This window comes from Microtus oregoni, unplaced genomic scaffold (genome assembly GCF_018167655.1).
Source record: "Microtus oregoni isolate MIOR12 unplaced genomic scaffold, Mior012 000057F_ref0000458, whole genome shotgun sequence".
NCBI classification, from domain to species: Eukaryota; Metazoa; Chordata; class Mammalia; order Rodentia; family Cricetidae; genus Microtus; species Microtus oregoni.
The window spans coordinates 818,161-839,988 of NW_024543833.1; the positions used below are offsets into that span (position 1 = coordinate 818,161).

General features: G+C 42.1%; 1 protein-coding gene across 3 annotated transcripts in view; it reads right to left on the minus strand.

Annotated features, from left to right (window-relative positions):
- Window positions 1-16,734, minus strand: part of Smad2 (SMAD family member 2) — a 62,295-nt gene extending 45,561 nt beyond the window's left edge. Inside the window, exon 1 of one of the 3 annotated variants that reach the window (XM_041639174.1) lies at window positions 16,225-16,734. The gene's annotated coding sequence lies outside the window, so the exon portion shown is untranslated. Of the gene's footprint in view, window positions 1-15,942; window positions 16,084-16,224 lie in introns of those variants that run through there. The other 2 variants (XM_041639172.1, XM_041639173.1) reach the window with 2 other exon arrangements.
- Between the last annotated feature and the right edge of the window lie 5,094 nt (window positions 16,735-21,828).

Consider the following 21,828-nt stretch of genomic DNA (forward strand, 5'->3'; position numbering starts at 1 on the left):
ATGACACTATGTTCATTTTTAAAAACTGACCTATACAACCTGAGAGTTTGGTGACACATGCCTGTAATCTGAACCCTCGGGTGACTGAGGCAGGAGGATTACAAACTCAAATCTAGCTTGGCAAAATTCACTCATGGACAGAGATGGAGAGGAGGAGGAGAGCTGTGTTAAGAATGCTCATAATAAGCCAGGCAGTGGTGGTGCACACCTTTAATCCCAGCACTCAGGAGACAGAGGCAGGCAGATCTCTGTGAGTTCGAGGCCAGCCTGATCTACAAAGTAAGTACCAGGACAACTAGGGATACACAGAGAAACCCTGTCTCAGAAAAACAAAAAGAAAAGGATGCTAGAGTGCTGGCTCAGCGGTGAGCAGCACTTACTCCTCTCAGGGCTCAGGGTCAGCTCCCAGCACCCAGATCAGGTAATGGATGTGATGCCCTCTGATCTCCATGGGCACCAGCAAGCACATGGTGCACATAAACTCATACAGGCAAATGTACATATATACAAATAAAAAGTAATATTCACAACCATAATTTACTATAGCCCCAAACCGGAAACTATCAAAACTAGTTTAACATTTTGAAATGTAGTATATTCAAACAAGGTACCGCTCAGAAACAAACCCAGCCAACTACTTACACAACATGGGTAAATCTCAAAAGCACCATATATACACAGTTTGATTGATTTATGACTTCCCAAAACAGACAGAACTAATTTAGGGACAGAAGACAAAGTGGCTGTCTCAAAAGCACGGAGGAACAGAATGGGATGCCTACCAAGGCACAAAGCACCCTTTTGAGACAGTAACACTGTTTCTTGTCACTCACATGAGAGCACACAGCTATTCAAACCCACAGAGCTGAACACTTGGAACTATGCACTTTCAGATGTGTATTGTGAGTGAAACAAAAATCAATTAACAATCAATTAAAAGGGCAATAGCATGTGAACAAATATACTAAGATGCTGATAAATGAGTTAAATGTCTTTAAAACCTTCTCAGAAGCTTCCCCACAGCAGTACACACTAAGACCCTAACACCAGAAGGGAAGAAACTACCTCTCCAGGAAATCTAAGCCCCGGGGTGTCTTCCCACAACCTGTTACAGGGTGTGCAGGACAGGGAGCCACATATTTGCAAGAAGCCTGGGGAAAATTTTTGTTTATTGTTTTGAGGACAAAACTAAATGCCCAAATAACAACCAAGACAAATGTATTTAAGGCTATTGGCTATGACTGTCATAATAGAGCTACACTATGGCAAAAACAAAAAAATTACAAAACATATTAAGCATGTTCTCAGAAGGACTTTCCACTTTTTAAAAGATCATTCTCAAAGCAGGGATTCAATGAAGAACTAGGCTGCTTAGAAACAACTGTCATGATCAAACTAAAAGTCATACTCACTTCCCTCAGAAGGGAAAAGCAGGCAGCAGAGCCTCAAAGATTCATTCAGGACATCTACCCAAGATCTCCATCAATGTAGCTCCAGGTCCCATTTATGGACATATTTAGTCTGTCTACCAAGACTGCATGACAGCACTGACAGCTTTCAAAGTTTATAGACACCAAAAAATGCAAGCAGAGTTAATTAACTGGATTCTAGAACTTTCCTTGGCAATAGAGCAGACCCAGTGGGCAGGTAGAGTCTGGTAAGCTGGGGAGCTGTAAGGCAATAAAGGAGCAACAATCAGAACAAGAGCTGTTCAACTACCAACAAGAGCTGACGGATAAAAGACAAGCAACAGTACAATACATCAAGCTTCAATCTGACAAAAAGGCAGACATATAAAACCCCATCAGATGCACAATAATCTTTGTAACACTAGCAGGAAGCAAAGAACATACTTATGGTCCTGTTGTATTTTTACTGTACCACAAGTATGCTCTAGGGAAGCTAACTATATAACACCATGTGGCACAGTCTCTTTCTAGTACAGAGAACATGATTAATTCAACCTTTGGAGAGGAGAGGTACCGCAGAAGTCTCAGATAGCTCACAGGCTGCAAGTTCAGCATGTCTTCTGAAGTGAGGAAACAATTTAGGAGCTAATCACTAGAACGTGGGTTCTGGAAGCACTGTGACAGAACATGAGAAGGGTTCGAGCCATCACAATTTGTGCTCATCAGGAAGACTGTAATTTCGCATTAGCAACAGTCATATTTTCACCCCAGCAGGTTGAAACTAGGTGTGGTCAGTCACCAAGCTCCAGGGAAGGCTCAACGCTGTTGCCCTTAAAAACGGTACAGAGCCATGAGGATAGGCAGAGGGGGGTCGTCCAATTAGGACGAAGGCATCAATGCATGGGGCCTGCACGATCATTCTGAGCTGACATTTTAAATCTTGCCATACTTCAATAGTTCACTTTTTTTTTTTACAGTATCTGTCACCAGCTCTGAACAGCGACCTGTAGGTGTCAAACTTGTGACCATACTAATAAAATCACTGAAGAAAAAAAAAAAGACTAATTCCGGAGACAATTCACATGTACTAATTAATGACCAACTAGATGTGGGCATTTATGATTCAAAGGTATGTGGGGTTGTTTCCTGGTCTAGCAGGCAAATATGCACTGGTGCATTCAACACCATGGGGAACACGGTGTGGGAGGGTAAATCTCAAGAGCAAGGTATCAGGATCAGTTTATACACACTGTTAAACAAGCAGATGTGCTTCGCACACAGTTAGGGTCATATAAATACAGTAGAGCGGGAGAGACTAGACAGGGCACACAGGCAAGTGGGCCAAGCTCAGCAGACCAATTGTAGACCAGCAGAACCAGCTTGCTTCAAGGCCATTTAGCCTGCTGTGGCTACTGAGATCTTTTAGGATAAATCCTTTTCCTGGATTAGTAGCTGATCCATGTGTCCTGTGAAAAACTGGCAAAAAAGAAAAAGTCTAAGACTTTATCTTGAAAGTTCCTATACTCAGTCGGGCAGTAGTAGTGCACACCTTTAGTTCCAGCACTCAAGAGGCAGAGACTGGTGGATCTCGGTGAGTTCAAGGCCAGCCTGGTTTACAGAGGAAGTTCCAGGACGGGCTCCAAAGCTACACAGAGAAACCCTGTCTTGAAAACCTAAAAAGTTTCTAGATTTTTGGTTCAATTATTCCAGTCACAAGAATTGAGGCTCAAAACAAATAACTAAATCTCCTGACCATCAGCAAGAACACAAGTCCCGGACTTCTCTTCAGGAAGACCCCAGCAGCTTCCCCCACTGCACTGTAGTTACAAGTGAAGATGTGACCTTGCATATCTCAATTTTTTTCTATAAAATTGCTTCATGAAAATGAAAATACCTTAACTATAAACCTGTTCTGAGTTATCTGAATGACATGACCTGTGCTACCACATATGTGTCCCTTATCTTAAGGACCAATTATGACCAATCTGGAATCAAGCAAACACTTAGTTACCAACAATAACTTTCCCTATCATGGTAACCAGGTAATCATTTCTCTGGATGATTCTTACATTATGTCATAACATTTTCAGCAATACTTATTACGATACTGGGTGGCCATTTATTGTACTTTTAACAAGTATTTAGCCACTGCTTGAAATGTAAATGCATTGAAAATAAACTGACAAGACATAGCAATTTGTTCCAAGTTGAATACAAATGGAACAAAAAAATAAAACTCAACTTAAAAGCCTACCACAAAAATGTGAATGAATCATTTATAAAATAGCAAGGTTTTCTTCAACAGTGTGGCAGCAGCTCACTGGCATGAAGAGTTTTGCTTTCTAGCATCTGCAAGAACTAAAAACTAAGTTCAGAGGGTACCTCTTTCTAATTCCAGCAAGAAGTGGTAGTTATATAATGAGGGTTTTGAAAGAACAGAAGACAGTCTTTACTGCCAAAGACAGTTTACAAAATACCTTACTAAAACTGAGATCCCAAGATTACTCACTGGAAAGTTTCAATTAGGTAAGATCTGACTATCAAGTTTCTAACCAAGTCTTCTCATTACTGATAAATCTCCAAGTTTTACAAACAGCATTATCTACATATTTTATTGAACTGTGACTCCTCTCCTATGCACTTTTCAACCGTTGTTCTTTTTTAAACCATTTTGATGCAAATGATACCAGAGAATATGCATTCTAAAAACAAACAAACAAAAACCTCCAAATGACTAGGATGGTTTTTCATCCTCTGATATTATCTTCTGGGATACAGAAGTTCCATACAAAAGCCCCACAGAAATACAATAAATTTATGAATATATTTGTGTATGAAAATGTAGTATTTGTAGTTATTTTGGACTCGATATCCATCAAAATGTTATCTAATTTTTCCACAAAGGTCTCACACATTGAGCTAAATTTATTCATTCCTCCAAGTTATCTTTATTATTGAGATGGGATGTTAAAAACAGCAAGGTTCTAAGTATGGCTTACTCTATATGTGTAAGTGGCACTGCATTCCATTTCCGGCACCAAGAACACACACTTCATATTAAACGTCCCTATCCTTTGACCCACTGTAAAATGTTAGGACTGTAGAGTCATCAAATATAAAGCATGCAAATACAGTAAAAAAAGTTCTACCCCTACCTTACTACTTCCATTCCCTTCTAGGTGCTTCTTAGAAAGAACCATCCTGCCTGCCACTGTTCACTTAGGAGTTCTGCCACACTGTATAATCTAAAATTGTGTACACTTTATAAGCTTATGTTGAACCCAACTCTGGTCAATTAACTTTCTTCACTCAGTGTTGTAGCTACCTGTGCTGACCTATACATATGAAAACCTGTATCCTACCTAGCTCTCTCACTCTAGCTGAATACAGCAAGGCATTGCATGGCTCATGGCCACTGGTGAGTGTCATCTTGGCAGTTACTAGAGACCCTGTTTCTACTCTCAGGAGTACTCCATGTATGCTCTAGTACACACGCTTTCTACACCATGTCAATGCTGTCCCAGTGCAAGCACTTTTAAACTCTGTAACCGAGAGTACCACAGCACGCACACTTCATACTGCAACCTAATGAGCATTCATTCATGCATACACTCTGCAGAGACATCTCCCAGCAGGCTGTACTCTATTTCTCCAATGAACCATGACGGAGGAGAACCAAGGTATATCAGTTTTAAAAATCAGAAGGAAAAAGGTAGGTAACAAGTTTTGATTCTGTGTTTGTAACATCTTAAATACATAATAAAGCCTTGAAACATACTATCAAGAAGGAGAAATGGTACAGAGGACTCACAAATGAACAAATTTATCAAGTACTACCAAAGTAGTTATACCAATTACTAACTCTCCAAAGAATTATGAGCCTATTCAATTATCACCTGACATTGTCTGAACCTTCTAAGTTTAGCTATAGGATGAGTTTTATATACAGGGATCATGATAAGGACTTCAGTGACATCTTCACCACTGCTGACTATTTGGGGCTCTATTCCTAGCAACCCCTTGTTCATATTCACTATCTTTTGCAGACCCCAACTTCTTGGTGAATCATAAATACAATCATTGACTACCTGAAGAAAAATGGCAAAAACAAAAAAGGAGCTTCAAGAAAATTGATATATACATAAAGGAGAAAAAAATTCAATCATCAAGACGACAGAGCAACACTGACGCAAAAGCAGCATGCACTCCGAGGGAGCACAGAGGAGAACTCTCAGTGTAGTAGCTGAGGAAGACAGAACAATCACCCCCATCCACCCACACACACACAGCAATAGAGGAGTAAAAGAATACATGAAAACTCCCCAAAGGTAGAAAACAAAAAGAGCATAAACGTGAAGAAAATAAAATAGGAGGAGCAATTCTGAGGTCCAAGGTCCAAACAGGAGTTCCAGAAAGACAACAGAGTTAACAGAGAGGAAGGTACCAAAGAAACCAAGGAAAATCTCCAAACTAGAACACAGATGTTTCAACATGAAAGAGGCCATCACAACTGAAGTACAGCAAAGGGTCAAAGCCCACCTAAGCCATAGTTGATGACAGGGAAACCTCACAATGTTGAGGAAAAAGCTGGAAGTTGAGGGATGAAAAAACAGGCCATACAGATCAAAGGACGAGAATGGCTCTGGTTTTCCCAACACAGCACTAAGTTAACTGAACAATTACTCTCAATCTGAATTTCTATTCTCCCAGAAATGAGGTGACTGTTCTGATTTAGTGATGATCAATACTACTGAGTGTATTTTCAAATGCCTCTGTCCATCCTTGTATCGTCAGAGAAATGTCCATTTGAGTCCCTTTACCCATTTTTTAATTCTTTTGTTCTAGAACTCTTTAAATAAACACTCTGGACACTAAACCTTTATAAGATACACTATTTCCAAATATAATCTCTCATTTTGAGAATTATCTTCACATTTTATTTTCTTTAATGCACAAAAGTTCATAAAGTTCCAACTCACCTTTTCTGTTCATGCATGTACCTTTGGTGAATTCACAAAACCATGCCACATCTCATATCAATGAGCTCTAACTTGTCACTCTTTTCCTTCCAATTATTTGTACTTCTGGAAGCATTTCTTTGTAATTAACTGTTACAGAGTAGTAAAAACACTGAGACATTCTACATTTTATGTTTTGCACTAAGTGTTAGAAATCTAACACTGTGTGTCCTATCCTTATAGTCCGTCACAATTCAGATGAACCATCTTAAGAGCTGTTGGAGTCACACACAGTTAAAGGCTATCATGCCAGACAGAATAGCTCCAAAATATGTAAAACTAGTAATAATAGGAACATTTCTGCAAAGCAAAACTACATGTAGGAGATGAGAGAAATTACTTTGCACTTCAATTTCCTATATAGTTGCTTTTGATTTGTGTACTATATGTATAACTATTACCTATACAGAAATTATTAAATTTCCCGTCCCTAAGACAGATATTCTTGGCACACTACTCTAAATCTAAGAGGCACAGCTGTACAGGCACTTAACAAGGTAGGGCTCTGCTGTCACACTGTTTCTAGTATCATAAAACTAAAAATAATTTAAATGCCCAGCAAAAGAGTAAAGGCACTTGTCACCTCTGGGCATTAGTGGCCCACATCTTAAATCCCAGCACTCGGGAGGCAGAGGCAGGCAGATCTCTGTGAGTTCGAAGGCAGGCTGGTCTACAGAGTTAGTTTCAGGACAGCTAGGGCTGTTACACAAAAAAACCCTGTCTCGAAAAAAACAAAAACAAAACAAAAAGGGTACTTGCCACCAAGCCTGATGACCTAAGATAATCCCCAAAATACTTATGTTGAAGAAGAACCAATTTCTATAAGCTGTCTTGTGACCTCCAAAAGCACACCATGATATGTGCACGCACAAGTGTGAATGTGAACACAACACACACAACATGTAAAATGTATAAAACCTGAATGCTAACATAACCAGAACAAAAGGCATTTATCATGTACTGACATAAAACAATCTGAGATGAACTTCCAAGTATAATATTTGAGCAATGTGCTAAAAGACACTATTTGTCCAAGTATGCCTGTAGGTGAACAAAAGCTTGGTAGCACTATTTGCCTTTGCAAAGGCAGGTGAGTGGCAAAGACTTGTGTATCCTCTGATTATCAAGACAGACTAACACACTCCCCACATGTACATCATGCCACATTTAACTGTGGCTGTAGTTTCTTTTACAATTACTGTTTCACCTTCCTGTGATACTAAAATCCAGCTGTAAACTAGTATTCCCTAGCTCCTCCCAGAAGCAAATGTTTCAATAAAGCAGAAGCTTGACTTTTGACTTACTTTTCCTACTATCACCATCTCTCCCTTTCTCAACTAAACACATGAGAAAATTTGTAGTCTATTTTATCTGACACTGCTGTGTGTTTAAAGTAGAAGAAATGGTCCTGACCTGTGTCTGTGCTGGCATGTTTGCATGTCACCACAGGAAACCGAGAGTGGACATGATCACACAGACCTTTGATCCCAGCACTAAAAGGCTGAGTCAGGAAGATCTCAAGTTCCTCTCCTGGACTACACAAGGTGACCTTCTCTGGGAAAAGTAAACAACCAAACAAATCAAACAGTATTTGGATAAAATTGTTCATTCCAGCAAACGATGATGAAAGTAGCACAACCATTTGGGAAAAAGACTATGAAACTTGACATTTCATCTAAGGGAATAGGAGAAAATCTGGCAAGCAAAATCCTTGCCAAAAGCTCAAATGGAGAACAGAAGCAGGAGTCAAATACAGAAAGCAAATGCAGGGCTAGAGAGGTAGCTCAGTGATAGAGCACTTGTCTAGGATGTAAGAAACTCCAGGTACAATCCCTGGTGACAGACAGACAGACAGACAGACAGAACATGAGAGAGAGAACGAACATGAGAGAGCAAGCAAATATAAACTGTTCTTTCAAATGGCTGAGGAATATAAAGTATTCCCTAATACATACTTGAATTTTTACTTCAACAGAAACCAGAACTGGGGAAGTGGCTCAATAGGTAAAAGCACTTGCAGCACAAGCATGTGTACCTGAGTTTGCATCCCCAGCACCCATGTAAAAAAGGTAGGAGGGGAACAGAGACAGGAGCATCACTGGAGCTTGTTGGCCACCAGCCTAAGTGTAAAACAGAAAGCTGCAGGTTCAACTGAGACACTATCTAGAGGGACTAAGGCAGAGATGGGAGACACCTCATGTCCTTGAGGTTCTGGCCTGTGTGTGCGCACCCTTCCCCCCCCCCCCCACATCCTACGTACAAAAAATAAAAAGTGACGAGGTGGGATCGTCACTGCCAGCTCAATTACCTTAATTCTTCCTACAGAACCTATAAAAGGTAGAGAGAGAACCAACTCCATAAAACTCTTCTCTGACCTCCACATGAGCACCTTGGCACACACACCCACATCATACACAACAATAAATAACAGATTTTTAAGAGAAACTCAAAGTTCACTATGTTAACAAAAAAAATTGAAAAGAGAATGATGAATGCCTTATAGGATATATAACGCTCCAAGGGAAATATTGTAAGAATCACTACTTTAGACTGTTGGCAAACACAGCACACTAAACAGAGAAAAACATCACAAATGACCTGAAATTTCTTGTGTTAATCAAAGAAATCACTAGTAAGAAGGCAATAATAAGGATTTTTAAAATTAAAACAGAGTAGAGGATATAGCTCAGGAGTAGTGTTTGCTTAGTGATTCAAACCTCACCACTAACCCAATTAAAATATATATTTTAAAAAATGAAAATCAGATTCTTCAATTCTCTTAGTAATAAGGTTCCTTCCAAAGTTTTAAACTAGTAAAGAAGAACCTAAGTCAGCCTCACGGAGGATGGTAAGTAATGTGCCTTCTAAACAAGAAGAAAACATTCACATGTGCAATTTTATGGACTGTTACAACCAAATGTGTGTCTGGATCTAACCCCTAAAGCAGGCAGTTAGTTCAATGAATCCACCCCACATAAGGGGTAAGCTCTATGTAGACAAGCTGTTTCATTTAGTTCAGTGAAGCTCTACCTGACACAGGGAGTGAACCCTGTGTAGACTACCTGTTCCATGCTAGCCAAATTTACACATTTAATAGGCTGTGTGGAAGCTGCTTCTCTATCATCAGCTCGTAAGCATCCCAGACCATAAATGCACACCAGCACAAGACTGCACAGGCCCAAATGCAAGTCAGCAGAGTGCCATGTTTTCTTAATGGCCTTTCCAGTCCCCAGGTCTGTTTTGTCTACTCTTGACGCATCACCTAGTAGTCCCACATCAATCATGTGGCAGTGCTTGTAGGCTACAAATTTAACTTAGCACATCTAGAGCAGCTGCTGCCAATACAACTTTCTACAATGGTAAAAGTGGTCTTTGCCTGTGATGTCTAATACAGCAGCCAATACCTATAATATAGCCATCTAAAGTTAGATGAAAATTAACTAAAACAACATAAAATCTAACTTCAGGTCCTCAGCCAAATCATCTGTACTTCAAGTGCTGAACAGGTACCACATCTGACTGCTACCGGACACATACACAGCCCAGGCTTCTATAGAACTCCTGCTCCGCAAGCAAGCTTTAAAGGCCCCTGTGAGCAAGAATGCCCACTCCCCCTTCCTATTATTACTACCAATTTAAAAAATTATTTTGAATCTTTTCACAGAGTATTCTTCCTTCCTGAATACATTAAACCTACAGGTACCCAGCCAAAAAAGAGAAAGAAGTGGGGCTTTGCAGATAACTCAAAGAAACACAGGCCTTCCTTCAGCTGCAACTGCATAAAAGCTACTTACAGACTTTATAGACTTTTAGCCAACAAACTCCACATTTTCAAAGCTTGTACATCTAAAAAAAAAAAATCAGTAACAATTTCACATTAAGTTCCAAATGTTAACAAGAAACTTAGAATTTGTTCAGGATTTCTTCGTAGGTACAACAGTGTCTGTAGAGGCCAAGGCTAGAAAGGAAATGGGGGGCGGAGAAATGAAGAGGTGGGGGAAGAGGATTAACCAAACTAATGATGTATGAAAGAGTCATATGGAAACCTACTACTTTGGAAGACAATTTAAAAATAAAACAAAATAAAAATTTGAAGGGGGGTATCTGCACAGGTAGATAATGCTGTTACTGAAAGTCATGCATTATTAAATGAAATAAATCTCCAATGCCAGGCTATAAGATACCGTTCTATGAGTTATCATGAGGGAGATCTCTCCCCTACCCCGTCTTACGTGTTTGTGTGTGTGTGTGTGTGTGTGTGTGTGTGTACGTATAAGCTATTGCCATATCTCTTGGTTGACCACCAGAACTAGATAATTACTCTATTACCAAAAATATCACACTTTGATTTCAGCACATAAAGGAATCACGTTATAACTGAGCTGGAAGATTCCCCCTGCCAGCTTTTACAGTACTGAAAGGGAAAGAAAAATCAACTGCTTGACCTAGCTGTAGTCTTTTGAGGTTATCAACCTGCCAAGCAAGATGTGCCCACAGGTGCAATGGTGGCATGATTGTTAGGGGATAACCAACTACTTTCTGAAACTGTAAACCTGGCAAAAAGCTCTTGACTAGAGAGGTCCCAGGTGGTAAGGAAAAACCCACTACTGGTGTTTGCTAAATGAGCAAGGCATCCAACCGCCTTCTACATAATTACAAACTAGCTTTTGCAGTGAGTGGGTGATGGTTAGCATATAGATCATAACCCATCAAAGTGCTCAGAATTAAGAGATGTGATGAGTATTCAGCTCTACACAAGACATCTCTATCACTCTCCTCCAAGGCTTAGGGAATATCAACGGTCGAGGAAGTAGAAGAAAAAGGAAGAACAGAAGATGTGAAAGAGATTGCTGTGAAACAGCATCTTCTGGGCATGGGGACTGCTGCAGTGGTTACCTGCACGAGACTGGAACCATCAAGAGTCCATTATGGACAGAGGAGGGGCTCCTAAGGTTCCATAGCTATAGGCAGTCATATTCCTCAGAGGCACAGTCACTACTATGTTATCCCTTTTCCAGTAAATAATCCACAACACATGCACATGCAAGCACCTATAATAAATAAAAGAGCAAAGGTTATCTTTATTGGGAAGGGGTTTGGTGGGAGATGGGAGGAAAATAATAACAGCTAATGGGGGGGTCAAAGAATATTATGCTTGTGTAAAACTAAGAAAGAATATTTTTAAAACAAACATAAAAAACACATCAAATCCCCAGGCAACTGTACTAAGATTAAGCAAAACTGACTGAGCTACAGACCACTCACACTGCAGAATGTGAGGGAAGAGGACAGATCACAAAATCACCGTAACGTATCTAGCCACCTGGTTAAACTAGAGGCAATGCCTAAATCCAACTGGACTGACAAAATTTTATTTTCCTAATCAAATTACTGAAGTGAATTAAAAACCGCAGTTAAGGACATAAATCTAGAATCATAGCTAAAGGCCTCACCGCGACATTACAAAAATAACCAAAACTGACCAGTGACAGGCAATCAGTCCCCATGCATTTTTAATGAAAATGAGTAGTCTCTTTATTACAGCTAAGACGCTTTACTAAAAGGTCACCAACAATTATTTGATAGAGATTTAGAAAATAACCCTGAGGTATGAAGTAGGACCCAAATAAATAACCAAAGTCGCCAGGCATATTGGCTTATACCTGTAATCTCAGCATCTGGTAGGCTGAGTCAGAAGGACTAATGAGTTCAAGGCCAGCCTGATCTACACAGAAAGTTTGAGGCCAGTTTGAGAAAATCTGATCTACACAGTAAGCCCCATCTCAGTAATTTTTTTTTTCTCAAAACCAAAGCTAATAAAATGAAGAAACAAGAAACCCTGACCAGAGGCGGGTGCATTGTTCACATTTGCTCTGTCCAGGAAACTTGTAGTATACTGTTTCTCAAAGCCTGAGAGAAAACTCTCACCTAACACCAGCAGGCTAAAGAAAGGATGGACTTCTCTCCAGATCCGATGCTGTATCCCAAAAGTCACCTATCCTGAGAAAGAGCTCTTGTATACAAGATACTGTGGATCTTTCATGAAGTCCTTGGCTACAGCACAATGCTCTCTGCCCCATCTGTAAACCATCCTGAATAATCATCTAAGTATGTTAGTAGTTAACAGGGTGTTTAAAAGGGTCTTCCCCAAACCAAATTTAAGTTAATTGATGAACATTTACTGCTAGGCTTTCAGGTCTGGTGCTGCTCTGAATGGCCCCAGACACGCTAGTCAAGTTTGGGATACTCTTTTGTGTCTTGAAGATTATCTCTATTATCCCCTCCAGGCTGTTATCTGTTTTCTCTTAACAAAGACAGTAAGCTAGAAGTCCCCCATCCTCCCATGTACTCCCCACCACACCCTGTTAAGCCTCCCACACTTCCCATCATCTACTAGTTTCAATCTACTGTGGACTTAGATGCTAGATAACTTTCTCAAAAACATTTTAAATAAATACTAACGGGTTCTAACTAAGGACCTGAAAGGATTCCCCTATGATTTAAGATACAAACTTGTACAACTAGGCTGAAGGCCTCATTGCCCAATGTCTGTTTCTCATCCCAATTAATAGGAGGTCAGGGATAACAGTATTAGCAAATCATTTGCATTAAGAGCCCAGAAAACTAACTGAACAACAAGAACGTTAAATTGAGACTCCTGTCTCAAAGAATGGTCTCTCTCAGTTCTCTAATTTTATAACAATCTTAAGAGGTAAAAGCTACTTCTTCCACGTTTAGTAAGAAAACCAAGACTTGGGAGTTTAATTTACCCAATACCACAATGAGAAACCAAATACCAGCCTACTGCTTTTAGTCCAAGCCCCACCGCCATTCCACTACATGGCAATGCTGCCCAATCCCGCATTCTTGGCTTAACTATTTGCATACAATATTCCTTTCACTGGAACCCAAATGACTCAAGTTCCTTTTCTTTCCTTAACCACTCTCTTTTACTAAGGGCAATGGTTAATCAAACTGAGACCAAAGTAAGCTTAGCAACTGAGTATCTGCTCAACAAGCATGTTTCTCAAAGATCAGCCATATCTTCTTCAATTTGAAGGAATTGCAAAGTGGCAGACACTACCCCCCACCCCAACGAAGAGATTGTTCTTAGTGACATAGGAGCTAATACATCCATCTGCCCTAATGCCATCCTTTACACTTGATAGAAAGCAGTGCAAGCATACTTCAAGAACCTACTGTGAATGAATTTATTGAATGCTCAGGCTCAACTTATAAACTCTGACATAATTCACTCTGGGACCTTGGTCATCAGACAGGAGTTCTTACTTTTCTAATTCCACTCGGGAATACTGGTGTGACCAACCACAGAAAAAGTTTGTGTGAAAGTGGGCAAGTGTTACTTGTCCAATAAGAGTGATACCAAATTCTTTATATTAAGTTTCTGACACACCTTTGCAATACTTAGTGAAAAACATTTTGCACTTACAGAAACCAATGGCCTAAAAATGTCTTTTCTGCTTCTACACAGACAAAGAATCCAAAAAGATATGCCTCTCTCCACCCCCTAAAAAGGATTCTTGTCCCAAGAATATGAATAAACCTCCATCTGCCAGACTGCACTATATACAGCTCCTGCATGCACTACAAAAGCACCTGTATAAAAAAGGCTGCTGCGAATAAGGCTTCTGGAGTCCAGAGCATTAAACCAACAGAATCAAAGCCCAGCAAGAAGGGAAACAGGCCCAAAAGTCAAATCTGATAGTTTTGACAGAATATAAAAACTCAGAAGGTCCTTATCCACTAGTTCATGCAGCTAAACTGAGTTAGTTTGTTCATGTACATCCTCCCTAAGGCAAAGGCCTGCGTAAAAGCTACATTGTTACCTATAGTATCAATTGCTGTCCTCATTCAGTACCACCTCTGTTCTCCTGAAGGAAAAGGCTGTGTACAAAACAAGCCCCAATATTCTTACAGAGAGTTCAAACACACAGTCAAGCCTAACAGGCCCCAAACAGGAAATTACTCTGCAGTTTTCCCCAAGACTATTACTTTGTAAACCATACAGATTGCATAGCTGTTTAGTGAGGAGCACCTTAGAACCGTGAAAACCAAGCTTTGCTGAACACCTACAACATGAAATCACTTGAGATGCAGCTACAATACAGGAAACGCCAATCTCAGTACAGTAGTTAGGCCTGGCCAGTGAGCAGCTTCAACTCATTTAAGTCACTTGGATTTTAACATTAATCACGTAATGTCCAAAGATCAGAACAATTTTTCTTACCACATCAGGTAAGTTTATGCAAAAACAAAGACATTATAAAAATAACAAGAGTGTTACTTTATGAACTTAATATAAACATTTGCCAAATGACCTAAAAGAAAAAAAATTCCTTATGGAGTTGTTTCATAGTTAAATGGAAGGAAAGGAAAAAAACCCTTAAACTATAATACTTCTTCCATGTCTGGATTCCATCTGCTTCAATAACTCATAAATTGAAACTATTCCAACTTCGTTTTAACTACTTAGCACTTCTCTATAAAGGAGAGAATTGCTTTTTACAGGGATCAAAGTAAACTAATAGGAAAGATATTTCCAGTATGGCAGCAAAGGTATTCTTGTGTTAGGCTCAAGAGAAACATCCTCTCTCTCAGTGTTAAGGGGTCAGCTGAAATCACGAAAGGGACTCTGGAAACTGACATATCAGGGTACCACTGTTAAAAAGATGATCTTCAGCTTAGTTTGGCTGATGATTCATTTATTTACAATGTCGTTTTATTAGTTTAAAACATTACCATTTAGAATATTCCAACAAGGCCTGACAAAGGTGGTACGCTGTTTCTGAATTATTTTCACCTGGTCATTTTTTATTTTCTTTTAATTCGTGGGACAACAAACAGGTAGTATTTGCCTTTAAGGGCGAAAGGAAGGGATAACAAAATCAACCTCGATTTTTGTTTTCCTTTTGTTCAGGATCACAAGGAAACCATAACACGCAAGGGTTAGAAGACAAAAGTACCTGGCCCAAGGACAGTCTCCCTAAAACAAAATAATCCAAGCACCGATCGTGAAAACCAAGTCTGAAGTATGTGCAATCAATTAGCATGCTTCCGAAAGGCGTGTGACTAGAAACTAATAGGCTGCACCCACGGAGCAACTTTCCCAAGTGCGTGGAGGATGAGCCCGGGAGTCTCAGCCACGAGCGTGTTTGTGAGTACACACTGCGATTCGGGACCCGCGACTGTTACGCTTAACAAAGACTACAGGAAAGAGGATTGGGGAAAAAAAAAAAAAAGGAAAAAGTGGAAGCGAAGCAAAGTACCACACGCCCCTAAGTCGGCTCAGGGCCCTTCTGCAACGCAAACCGCGAGTGCGGCCGCGCGCCGGGATTGAAGCGGGCCGCAAGCAGGCTGGGCGGGGCGGGGGCTCGCGGCCCTGCCCACGGCGCCGACCCCGGCCCGCGCGCCACGGCCCGCCACACCCCACACGGGCGGCCACGTGACCCGGCCCCGCACACCCCTGCCCGGGAGTCCCGGCGCCCCGGCTTTACCTGCACCCAGCGCCAGGTCCCGCCCCGTCCGAGCCGAGCCTCGGACCTTTTGTTCCTTCCTCTTCCGACGGGCTCCGCGCCGCGGGAGGAGTGGGCGCGCGCAGGCGGAACTGCGCCGCGGGGCCCCCGCCCCGCCCCCAGGCCCGCGCTCGCCGCGGCCAGCGGACGGGCGGGGAGGGAGGGAGGGCGCCGCCAGCTCCGCTCGGCGCGTCCCCGCGCCCCGGCCTTGCCCGCACCCCTCGCCGCCGCCCTCCTCCCCGGCCGCGGCCGCCGAGCACCTACCTTCGGGCGGCTCGCACAGCGCTCGCGAGCTGCAGGCTGGCGAGCTGCTCCTCCGCCGCCGCGCGCGGTAGCCCCGCCTCCCTCCCCGAGCCGCGGGCCTCGCCGATTCGCCGGAGCAGCCCCGGGCTGGCACCCTGCCGCCCGCTGATTGGCGCCCGCGGCCGCCCGTTAGGCGTGAGGCACGCCGGCCGAGCGGGACGCGCACGGAAGACGGAGGGAGCAAGGCAGGGACGGAAGGAGGCCGGGCGCCGCGGGCAGGGCCGGGGGCCGAGCGGGGCGCGGGCAGGCGCGGGCCGCCGCCTCCCGCCTCCGGCCCGACCGGCGGCACACGCAGCCAATCAGCGAACGGGGAGCCCGGGGTGTGAGAAGCGTGTCGGGGGGCCTGGAATCGGAAGGGAGACGTCGCTCGCTGATTGGTCCCGCCTTCCCCGTCGAGCGTGAGGCGAGGCGCGGCCGGGTGGGGTGGCCCGCCCGCGGTGGCGCTGGAGTTCGTGTCCGGCGCGCTCCCACGGGGCTCGTGGAGAAGCGCGGAAGGCCGCGCAGCCTGCCACACCCGCAGGCCCCCGCCCCGGCGCCTCTGGGTGGAGCGCCGTGGCTAAGCCCTCGCCCACCTCCGTCGTGAGGCCCGAGTGGACACGTGCTCGGGCCCGGGCCCGCCCCCAGCCCGGTCTGAGCCTCTGGGCCGGCAGAGCTCGGCAGAAACCCGAGTGCTGGCCGCAGAGGGGCGCGCCCTATGCAAATGAGTGGGCGGGGCCTCGTGGAGGTGGGGGTCGCGGGCGAAAACCCGTGGAGTTGAGGGTTCTTGTCTGAGTGCTTGGGGTTAACGCTGGGCAGCTGATAGGGGTTTTTCTCCAGCCCGGACCTTGGGTCCCGAATGCTCAATGTAAAGTGTGAGCCCCTGGAAGTGTGCTCTTGAATTTGCTGCCCCTGGTCCATTTTACCTTCACTGTGCCCCTGCTGCTAGGCCCCAACTTTTCACCTTTACCTATGGAAGAAGAAAGTCCCCAAACTTAAGACTGCCCACATCGCTGTAAACAGATTCATCAGTAATCTTGATTTTAACTCAACTCTGGCAGCTGAAAGATTGAGCCCCAGTGTTAAGCACTGGGGAGCATCATAAACCCAAATATGAAATGCCTCTTTCAGGTTGCTAGCGGTAAAGACAATGCCAGAAGACAGTTTCCTTGAATGTTTGTCGTGCTACCTACCTCTTCATATGTTTCCTGGGAGATTCAAGTTAATCCAGTAAGCCTCACTAGCAATACTGAGCAGTCAAAGGAACTTGAAGCAGTTATGAGTGACGGATGTCCTCATATGTGAGGGTCTCCCAGAGGAGGGGCCTTCATTTGGACCTTGAGTTATTTGGTCATTCCTCGAGATTTACAGGTTTTTTAGATAGGCTTTCAAAATCGCTACCTCTGTTATCATGGGAGAGTTGTGACGAGCATCCCAGCTGGTTTTGAATGCAGCGCTAATCCAAATCCAAGGCTTTTGACAGAGTGGAGCTCACTTGCAATGATAACACCGACTTACACAGTTGTGTGCTGATGAAATCATAAATGTAAACATGAAGAGAACAAGACCTGAAACTAAACGAAAATTAAGGATCATTAGCTTCCCTTTGTGGACAAATATTTATGCTAACATGAAATTCCCTTTCACGGAGGGTTTTGGATGTTTAGAGGAAGGTCACATAACCCCCGTTTTAATATTTTGTGGCCCAAGGATGTACTTCACTGGAAGAGCACTTGTCTGGCCCATGCTAGACCCTGGTTTTACCCCCCAGAACCACCAAAATAAAAGTTAAGTTTGAGAGGCACCACTTAAGGAGATCTGTTGTCTCAACCTTCCAAAGCTACCTGGGGGTGTGGTTAAGGCAAATGGTGCTCAAGTTGGAAGTAGGAAAACTGGTTCTGGCTTGCAACCTTTCTTTATACTGATAGAAATCAACAGCTTTAATACAGAATGGCCTCTTAAAAGTGGTCTCGAATCATAAAATATAATTGTGTGATTCATATGTGGATTTGGGTGTCACAAGAGTAGTTGTCAAGGGGAGGGGCAATAGATTCTAGAAGAATATGCTTCTTGAATTGGAGTTAAGCCATCTCTCCAAAGTGTCAAACTTTGAGATCATAACTCCTCCATTTAAAAAGCCTTCCAAGATCTAGAGCAGTGGTTCTCAACAATAACATATCCTGCATATCATTACATTATGATTCATAATAGTAGTCAAATTTCAGTTGTGAAGTAGCAATGAAATAATTTTATGTGGGGGGGGGGGTCACTACAATATGAGGAACTCTATTAAAGGGTCACAACATTAGCAAGATTGAGAACCACTGCCCAAGGAGATCTAGAGGACTGAAGAAAGAAATAGGGGCAACCTGGCTACTGATACAGTCTCCAAGGGGATTGAAATGGGAGCATGCCTGCTACCCCTCGGTTAGAAATGCATCTACACCAAAGTGGGTCAAGAGAAGCTGAAGGCACATGGAGCAAGGGTTACCATGGCAACAATCAGCTTAGAAATCCACTAGAGTACCTGAAGATCTATAAGTAGGTCCCTATTGTATAAGTGATATTGAATGAGTCTGGTTTTTTTATATGAATGGACAGCAAGTTTAACCCTTCATTTCTCAAGCCAGCATAAAATCAATTAAGCCTAAATCAACTCAAAGTGCATTTGAAAGACATAAGAAAAATTATAACTTTCTGGAAAAAGCCTGAGAGGCATGAGTAAAAAATTTAAATGCCATTGTCAGTTCTTTTATAGTTTGGCTTAAAAAAATAATACATGCATCAGTTTTTCCAAAGATCCAACTCATGTTCATGTCCTATCTGTAAATCTCTAAATCCCTTCTGGTCTACTCAGACCAAAGTTATAGTACCTGTGTTCTTTTTTTGTTAATGTTGATTTACACACATACCATGACTTTACCTGGATCAATGTTTGGATCGATGATTTATTCATACAGTAATGGGAGTTTCTTAACTTCTCATATGTTCTTACTTTGTCTCCACATCTAAATTGTAAACTTCTGAATGTCAAAACAGCTGCCTCCCAGTTGCCTCCTCACACCTTTACCAACATGCTAATAAGTGATAAGAGGTAAAATACAGTGTTAATATAGCTTGCAAGTAACGTGTATCACAGGTCTGCACTGTGTAGTGGGTACCATCCTTCTTTGTAGTTCTCTGTGTGACTGTTGGGTCTCTTCTCAAGATTGATGTTTGCTTGTTGTGGTGAGACGAAGTAGCAATGAATATTATTACATAAGAAAAGATACGGTTATTTGAAACTGAAACAATAATGACTGAATGAGATAACCTGAGAAAAAGTTATAAAGAACAACTACATGGTTACTTTTTTTGAAAATTTATGAGGATATTCAATCTCAGCTAGATTTGTGTACCAGTACAATGAATCTTCATGTTGAAATAAATTTGTACTGATGATGTTTACACATACCTACACACACCCCAGAGGAGAGAGAATGCAGAAGTGCCTTATTTACATGCTAGGTTTTGCTAGAAAATATTTAATATCTAATGGGAAATATTAAATTCAACAGGCGTTCGTCAGGCATTTGTTATGCACCTACCATAAAAGTATTGGCTGATCATGGAATATTCTCATTCTTTGGCCAAATTCCCTCTTAGAGAGAGAGAGAGAGAGAGGTAAGAGGTAGTTTTTGAGAATTAGAGATTGTAACACAAATAGACTTTTGTTGAAAGAGAAAGCTGGTACCTACCTAGAGCCTTCACCTTACTGACTAGTGCTCTTGGTACCAGAAGGTACTCTGCAGGCTATTGAAGGAGACCTGTAAACACCAACACAGCTATAAATGCTTTGATCTCCAATGGTGTCCTGCCTGCAGGATATGCTAATGCAATGATGGCACAAATCATGAGAGAGTCACCAACCAATGAATCTCTGACTTGACTCAAGGCCCACTCCACAAAATGGAATCCATACCCAACACTAACTCAGTGACCAGGAATCTGGGACTAGAGAGCCCAGGGGCCTGGAGAATAACCAATACTACCATCTTCCTAGATGAATACAGTGACAAAATGACTCCTAATGACATTCTACTATACTCACAGATCATTGTCTTGCTCAGACATCATCAGAGAAGCCTCCTCCTGAAGCAGATGGGAACAAACACAGAGACCCACAGCCAGGAAATATAAAGAGAATGAAAACCTTGAAACACTCAGCCCTAAACAGGATGTCTCCATCAAATCCTTCCCCTCAGGGTTCAAGAAACCCTGAGAAAAGAGAGGCAAAAAGAGTAAGAGCCAGAGGGGATGGAGGACACCAAGGAAACAAGGCCTTCTAAGTGCAGCAGGCTGACACACATCTAACTCAGAGACTAGCATAGTGTGCAGTGTACACAGTGTACACAGGACCAGAGAGGATCCCAGAGCTGAAAGGAGAAGTGGACACAGGTCCCTCATCCCTAGACCATAAGAAATCTCCAATTGATAGCCATTTGCAAATGAAAATTTAGTTTTCTCCAAGGAGGTCTCACTGGGAAAACGAACTACTCTTAAGAGCAGGCAGCGTGCCCAGCAGGAGATGGCCAACCCTGAAAGACCTCAGTGGCATCGCTGGAGGTCCTTGTCTCCTGTCTATTATGCTAGGGCTTTTTTTTTTTTCTGTAATCTTTTAATTTTATTTCTGTCTCTCTCTTTTCTATCCTCCAGGTCCATTACTATGGCTTCCAGGTTAGTGTTTTAACAGGGTCCCTGAGTGTGTAAACATGTGGGTCTCTTTGTCTGCATCTGATTTGTATCTTTCGTTGGTCTGTTTCTCTTCTGTTTGTTTCTTTTGTCCTATTCTGATTTGTTTGTTTTGTCTTATTTTATTATTATCCCTTAAAAGTCTGTTTGTTTTCTAATGAGAGATAGAAAGGGGGTGGATTTAGATGAGAGGGAAGGGTGGGAGTAGAGGTAGGGGAAACCATAATCAGGATATATTACGTGTGAGCGAAAAAAAAAATCTATTTTCAATAAAAGGGAAAAAAGTGAGACAAAGAAGTAGGGCTTTTACAAATTAAAAATTATAAGACAAATTTACTTTGGTTGAAAATAGTATGGCAAAATAAATTGTATTTCTCATTCTCTGATAATCTATTACATTATTCTCATTTACATATTTAAATCCACAAATGATTATTACATTCATTGGTCATTAGAGAATTCATAAATGATTGTTGAAATGTTATTTGGAAAATTGCAGTACAGTTCCAGTACATTGAACATTCCTGCCAAGGCATTTAAACATTATCAGAGATCTACATGTTTGGAAAAAGCTAAACAAAAGCCAATGTCTAAACCCTGCGAGAACAATATACAAATTGTTTAAAGTTCTTTGTGAAGGAGAATAATATGCTAGTCAGATGTCAACAATAGGGCCTTATGCCTTGATTATAATAGTCTGTGTGACCATATTGGCTGAGCCAGGCTGCTATTAAGCAGGACAAGTGTATGAAGGTAGAATACTCTTGAGGAGTCAGTCATGTTAGTATAATTGCTCTCATGAAGAACTTACTTAACTTGGTTGATGTAATTAACAATAGATACATAATCAGTGTCCTG